Here is a 7863-nt window from a genome sequence, read left to right as displayed (position 1 = left end):
CTTTATGTGGTTACTGGGGAATTGAACCTGGCTCCTTTGGCTTTGCCAGCAAGCACCTTAATCACTAAGCCATCTCCCCAGCTCTGTAGATGACCTTTAATTTTTATTTTAGACAGATAGAGTGGGACAGATAGAGAATGGGTAAGCTGTGGCCTCCTCCAGCCGCTGCAAATGAGCTCCAGTACATGGCCATCTTGTGCATCTGGCTTTACCTGGGTCCTGGGGAATCAAACCTGGGTCCCTTGACTTTGCCAGCAAGTACCTTAACTGCTAAGCCATCTCTCCAGTCTGCGATATCTTTAGTGCTGAGCACTCAACAGTCACTTATTCTCAGCACTTTAGTGAGTTTTGAATCTCCCCACAGTAGTCACTGCCAACTGCAGAAAACAGCTCCTCTGACCAAACATGAGGACAGCACGAACATACTGTAGTAGACAGTTTCACATGGCTGGGGGGAACATCCGACCAGTGTTTCAGGGTTCATAGGATGAAGGGATTTATTCCAGGCTTTCAGATCCAGGGGAAGTTCCATCAAATGGTGGAAGAAGCTGGCTCCCATTTATAAATTCAAGCGGAGAGAGAAACCACCATCAACCAGCAGACACCAAAATGCAGCAAGCACAATTCTGGCAGCAAGCAGGACCCCCAGAGCTCAAATTCTCTGCACACCTTTGGGCTGGAATTCAGATGTGCCCCAGCGACCCCTCCTCCAGTCAGGCAGCTGGAGTCTCAAGTTACAAGCTTTAATAAAACACCTGAGTCTATGGGGGACACACATTCAGACTACTACAGAAGGAGTAATGTAGATGTTTCATTCAGTGGTGAGCACTCAACAGTCACTTATTCTCAGCACTATAATGAGTTTTGAATCTCCCTAGTACTCACTACCAACTGTAGAAAGAAGCCCTCTGACCAAAAGTAAGAGCATCAAAAAACCAAAAAAAAAAAAAAAAAAAAAAAAAAAAAAGCCGGGTGTGGTGGCACATGCCTTTAATCCCAGCACTCGGGAGGCAGAAGTAGGAGGATTGCCGTGAGTTCGAGGCCACCCTGAGACTCCATAGTGAATTCCAGGTCAGCCTGGGCTAGAGTGAAACCCTACCTCAAAAAACCAAAAAAAAAAAAAAAAAGTAAGAGCAGCACTAATATAAGGACATAAACATAAATATACATAAACATAAATAATAAACATAAATATTTAGAGGACAATTGGTGGGTACGACATATCCATTAGCCAAACAGTAGTAGCTTCCTTCTGAGGTCTGTGACTTTCCCAGTCATAAACTTTGACTAGGTTTTCAGTACCAGGTGTCAATTCCCTCCTATGAAGGCAATCTATTAAAAAAAAGTTATGCAAGTATACATCTGACATTGAGAATATTCCCCTCACACATCCATTTTAACACCCTTCCCCTCCTGCTGTCACCTTTTGTTCTCTAGACAGTTTCATTTTTATTTTCATGCCATCTGTACACATGCATCACTTCATGTATCTATATAAAATCTGGGAAGCACAAATGAGAGAAAATATACAGTATTTATCCTTATGAGACTAGCTTAATTGCTTAATATGATTATCTCCGGTTGCATCCATTTTCCTGCAAACAACATGACTTCATTCTTCTTTATGTCAGCTTATTAAAAAATATATATATTTTATGGGCTGGAGAGATGGCTTAGCGGTTAAGCGCTTGCCTGTGAAGCCTAAAGACCCCAGTTTGAGGCTCAATTCCCCAGGGCCCATGTTAGCCAGATGCACAAGGGGGTGCACACAGCTGGAGTTCGTTTGCAGTGGCTGGAGGCCCTGGTGTGCCCATTCTCTCTCTGTGTCTCTACCTCTTTCTCTCTCTGTCTGTCGCTCTCAAATAAATAAATAAAAAATACACAAAAAAAATTAAAAATACTTTTTTTTTTTTATTATGTAGAACAGTTACAGAAGCCGGGTGTGAAGGTACATGCCTATGGTGCCAGCACTTGGGAGGTGGAGGCTGGAGTTCAAGGACTTCCTTGCTGCATGAGTTCTAGTCAGCCTGAGCTACATGAAACCCTGTCTCAAAGAAAAGAGTAGTTTCAAGTTTAGAGTAAATTTGAGTGGAAGATCTAGGGATTTCCCATAAACTCCCTGCTGCATATACACAGTTTTCACCTCTATCAACATCCCATACCAAAGTGTTCCATTTGTTCCAAGCAGTGAACCTGTGCTTCTTATACAACATGATCACCTCCAGTCCACAGAGTACCTTAGGGCTCAGTCCTGGTGTTACACCCACTGTGGATTTGACAAATGTATAGTGACATGTATCCATTATTATAGTGTCAAAAAGAGCAGCTCAATTGCTTAAAAATCCTCTGTGCTTGCTTATTTGATCATTCTTCCTCCTCAATTCTTGTCTGGTGACAAGAAATTCTTTTATGGTCTCCATCATTTTGACTTTAAAAAATAATTTATTTTTGGTTTTTTGAGGTAGGGTATCACTCTAGCCCTGGCTGACCTGGAATTCTCTATGTAGTCTGAGGGTGGCCTCAAACTCATGGCAATCCTCCTACCTCTGCCTCCCGAGTGCTGGGTGCACCACCATGCCCAGCTCATTTTGCCTTGTTTTTTTTTTTTTTTGTTTTTCGAGGTAGGATCTCACTCTGGCTCAGACTGACCTGGAATTCACTATGTAGTCTTAGGGTGGCCTCGAACTCTCAGCGATCCTCCTACCTCTACCTCCCAAGTGCTGGGATTAAAGGCGTGCGCCACTGCGCCCGGTTCATTTTGCCTTTTTTAAGACTATCATGTAGTTGGAATCACACAATATATAGCCTTTTCATATTGATTTTATTCACTTGGTGATATGCATTTAAGTTTCCTCCATGTCTCCTCACAATCTGATTCTTTCTTTAGTCACTGAATAATTTTGTTGATCTTTTAAATTAAGATAAGGATAGCATTCTTATTTTGCAAGTACTTCCTCTGCAGGTGGAATAAAACATCTCCGCAGCCTACAGAATACGGTACTGCCAAAGGATGTGTCATTGCCATTGAGTCGAAGTGATAAAGGGCTGTGGAATTTCCTGTAAAATTAAGGACTAAGTTTTTATTTATTTATTGAGGTAGGGTCTCACTCTAGCTCAGGCTGACCTGGAATTCACTATGTAGTAGTCTCAGGGTGGCCTTGAACTCACCATGATCCTCCTATCTCTGCCTCCTGAGTGCTAAGACTAAAGGCATGCCCTACCATGCCCAGCTTATGTTTTTATTTATTTATTTTGTTTTTTTGAGGTAGGGTTTCACTCTAGTCCAGGCTGACCTGGAATTCAATATATAGTCTCAGGTTGGCCTTGAACTCATGGCTATCCTCCTATTTCTTCCTCCCAAGTTCTGGGATTAAAGGAGTGTGCCACCATGCCTGGCTAGTTTTTATTTATCTTTTAGTTTTTCAAGTTTTTTGAGGTAGGGTTTCACTCTAGCCCAGGTAACCTGGAATTCACTATGTAGTCTCAGGGTGGCCTTGAACTCATGGTGATCTTTCCTACCTCTGCCTCCCGAGTGCTGGGATTAAAGGCGTGCACCATCACGCCTGGCAAGTTTTATTATTTTTTTTAATGAGAGGGAGCAAGAGCAAGAGAGAGAGAGAGAAAGAGAGAGAGAGTTGGCACGCCAAAGCCTCCAGCCGCTGTAATTGAACTCCAGACGTGTGTCACCTTGTGCACATGTACAACCTTGTGAGCTTGTGTCACCTTGTATGTCTGGCTTATGGAAAAGTTTGAGGAGCATTGGTGTTAGTTCTTCCATGAAGGTCTGGTAAAATTCACTAGTGAATCCATCTGGGCCTGAACTTTTTTAGTTGGGAGATTTTTTTTTTTTTAATTTATAACTACTTGGATTCAGCACTTGTTATAGGTCTATTTAAGTGGTTAATCTCATCTTGATTTAATTTTGGTAGGTCATATAAATTGAGGAACTCATCCATTTCTTTCAGATTTTCAACTTAGTGGAATATATGTTCTTATATGATTTTTTTCACTTTCTCTCACATCTGTTGTGATGATGCCTTTTTCATCTCTAATTTGTGTCTCTTCTCTCTCTCTTTTGGTCAGATTTGCTAAGGGTTTATCAATCTTGTTAATTCTTTCAAAGAACCAACTATGTTTCATTGATTTTTGGAATTTTATTTGGTTTTTATTTCATTAATTTCTGCCCTCATCTTCATTATTTTTTCCCCATGTACTGATTTTTGGTTTGCTTTGTTCTTTTTCCAAGGCCTTAGGGTGAAGAATTATGTTGTTTACTTGTGACTTTTCTAATTTCTTAGTATAGGCACTTAATGCTATATTTTTTTTCTCTTAGGACTGCCTTCATTGTGTCCTAAAGGTTTTGTATGTTGTGTTCTCATTATCATTTGATTCTATGAATTTTTTGATTTTTATCATTGACCCATCATCATTTAGTATTGTATTGTTTAGTCTCCATGATTTTGTGTATGCTCTATAGCTTTACTTGCTTTTGTTTTTCGACCTGGAATTCACTATGTAGTCTCAGGGTGGCCTCAAACTCTTGGCAATCCTCCCACTTTTTTTTTTTTTTCTTTTACAAAACAAAAACATGGTTTTATTCCCATATCAGTCAGGCAAGTCTTTGCAGGGGAGGGGCAACCAGGAGGAGGGGGTCCCCTACTTGTCAGTAATGAGGGGATTCCCCAGGACAACCATGATGATAGAGTCCCGCACAGGAACATCTTGGAGATGGAACAGTTCTTGTTGGTCAGCTTGTACTTCTTTTTGCCCCGGCCACTCTTGGCGACCTTGGTCCACATCTCCTTCATGTTCTCCAGGACCATGCCGAGGTGCCGGTCGGAGGCCTTGTTTCTTGTTGCGGGGGCAGTTGATGAGCACCTGGGGGGTGTTCTTTTTTTTTTTTTCGAGGTAGGGTCTCAAGCTCAGGCTGACCTGGATTTCACTATGGAGTCTCAGGTTGGCCTTGAATTTACGAACTCATGCAATCCTCCTACCTCTGCCTCCCGAGTGTTGGGTTAGAGGTGTGCGCCACCACGCCCGGCTTGGGCGGTGTTCTTGACCTGCTGCGAGTGCGGAGAGCGGCCCGTGTTGAATTCCTCCTCCTCCCGCTTTCGCAGCCTCTGGGGTCACTTCCCTCTCGGGTTTGTCGGGGACGCTCATGGTGGCCACTGTGCTGGCAGATTCACTCTGCTCTCCACCATGTTGCCTTCACCTCTCCTTTTCTTGCTTTAAAAAAAAAAAATTATTTATTTATTTATTTGAGAGTGACAGACACAGAGAGAAAGACAGAGGGAGAGAGAGAGAATGGGCGCGCCAGGGCTTCCAGCCTCTGCAAACGAGCTCCAGACGCGTGCGCCCCCTTGTGCATCTGGCTAACGTGGGACCTGGGGAACCGAGCCTCGAACCGGGGTCCTTAGGCTTCACAGGCAAGCACTTAACCGCTAAGCCGCTAAGCCATCTCTCCAGCCCTCCTTTTCTTGCTTTTACTTTGTAGTTTATTCCCATTGTGATAAGCTAGAGTACAAGGAATTAACTCAATTTTCCTGCATTTATTAAGATTTACTTTGTGTCCTAATATATGGTCTATGTTAGAGAATGTTTCATGTGTTGCTGAAAAGAATATGTATTCTGCAGCATTTGGGTGAAATGTTCTGCAGATGTCTGTGAGGCCCATTTGTTCTATGACCTCATTTAATCCAGATGCATCTCTATTTTTTGCTGGGATGAACTGTCAATTGATGAGAGTGGGGTGTTGAAGTCACCCACTACAACTGTGTTTGGTGTTATCTATGACCTTAGTTCTAATAGCATTTGTTTGATGAAATTGGGAGCCCCCTGTTAAGTGCATATATGTTTATGATATGTCTGGTTGGAGTGTGCCTTTAATCAATATAAAGTGACCTTCTTTATCTTTCCTAACTAATGTTGGTCTGAACTCTACCCGGTCAGATATAGGATAGTGATACCTGCTTGTTTTCTAGGCCCATTTTCTTGAAACATTGTGTTCCAATCTTTCACCCTAAGATAGTGTCCATCTTTTGTGGAAAGGTAAGTTTCTTGGCGCCAACAAATTGAAGGATCATGCTTTTTAATCCAGTCTGCAAACCTATGTCTTTTGGTTGGGGCATTGAGGCCTTTGGTATTAAGAATTATTATTGAAAGGTATGTATTTATTTTTCCATTTTCTTGTTTTGCAGTTCTTCCAGTTTTACCTTTGCTCTCTTGTACTAACTAGTATTTGAGTATGGTTTGTTTATTCCGGGTTCCTTATATGTGTGCTTTTCTTTCTCTTCAGCATGGAGGATCTTTTCAAATATTTTCTGTAGAGCTGGTTTTGTCTTCAAATATTCCTTTAGCTTGTTTTTGTTGTGGAATGTCCTGATTTCTCAGTCTATTTGAATGGATAGCTTTGCAGAATAAACTAACCTTGGTTGACAGTTGTTATCTTTCAGAACTTGGATTACATCATACGAGCCCTTCTGACTTTTAAAGTTTGTATTGAGTAATCTGCTGTGATCCTGATGGGCTTGCCTTTGTATGTGACTTCATTTTTTTCTCTAACTGCTTTCAATATACTTTCTTTGGTTTGTGTGTTTTGTAGTTTAATTATAACAGTGAGAGGTTCTTTTCTGATTTTGTCTATTTGGCAATTTATAAGCTTCCTGTATCTGTATTGGCATCACTTTTCCTACTTGGGGGAAGTTTTCTTCAATGATATTGTGGAAAATACCTATTATGCCTTTGGAGTGAATGTCTTCTCCTTCTACTGTGCCTGCATTCTTTAAAATATTTTATTTTTATTTATTTATTTGACAGGGAAAGAGGGGGAGGGAGGGAGGGAGGGAGGGGGGGAGAGAGGGAGGGAGAGAGGGAGAGAGGAAGAGGGAGAGGGAGAGGGACACGGAGAGGGAGAGACAGAATGGGTGCACTAGGGCTTCTAGTCACTGCAAACAAACTCCAGACATATGCACCCCCTTGTGCATTTGGCTAACATGGATCCTGGGGAATTGAACCTGGGTCCTTTGACTTTGCAGGCAAGTGCCTTAACTGCTAAGCCATCCCTTTAGCCCATGTGCCCTGAATTCTTATATTTGATGTCTTCCTAGTGTCCCAAATGTCTTGAAATTCCTATTCATGCCTTCCTATTAGTTTGTCCTTCTCTTTGTTGGACTGTATTAGATCTGTCACCTGGCCTTCTCGTTTAGATATTCTGTCTTCTCCCTGATCCATTTTATTGGTGTGACTTTCTACAGTTTTCTATTTGACTTACTGAATTTTTCATTTCTAGTATTTCTGATTGGTATTTTTTCATTATTTCTATTTCCTTGCTCATATTTTGTATTGGCCTACTTATTTCACTAAGTTGGTTTCCTGTGTTTTCTTGGGATTCCTCCAGGAGTTGGTTTTCTTCTTTGATTTCTTTGAGTATAGATATAATCATTTTTTTTGAAATCTTTTTTTTTTTTTTTCAATGTAGGGTCTCACTTTAGCTCAGGCTGACCTGGAATTCACTATGTAGTCTCAGAGTGGCCTTGTAGTCATGGTGATCCTCCTACCTCTGCCTCCTGAGTGCTGTATTAAAGACATGTTATGGGCTGGAGAGATGGCTTAGCGGTTAAGTGCTTGCCTGTGAAGCCTAAGGACCCCGGTTCGAGGCTCGGTTCCCCAGGTCCCACATTAGCCAGATGCACAAGGGGGCACACGCGTCTGGAGCTCATTTGCAGAGGCTGGAAGCCCTGGCACGCCCATTCTCTCTCTCTCCCTCTATCTGTCTTTCTCTCTGTGTCTGTCACTCTCAAATAAATAAATAAAATAAATAAAATTTAAAGACATGTTACCACCATGCCTGGCCTTTTCTGAAAT

The 7863-nt window shown here is 41.8% G+C and overlaps 1 pseudogene; it reads right to left on the bottom strand.

Moving 5' to 3' along the window:
* Positions 1-4656: 4656 nt before the first annotated feature.
* LOC101606265 lies at positions 4657-5160 on the bottom strand (annotated as a pseudogene).
* Positions 5161-7863: the final 2703 nt, after the last annotated feature.

The sequence above is a fragment of the Jaculus jaculus genome, chromosome 1 (genome assembly GCF_020740685.1).
Source record: "Jaculus jaculus isolate mJacJac1 chromosome 1, mJacJac1.mat.Y.cur, whole genome shotgun sequence".
In the NCBI taxonomy this organism is placed as follows: Eukaryota; Metazoa; Chordata; class Mammalia; order Rodentia; family Dipodidae; genus Jaculus; species Jaculus jaculus.
Note: the sequence above shows the minus strand (reverse complement) of the source record. Positions and strands in the feature narration are given on the sequence as shown.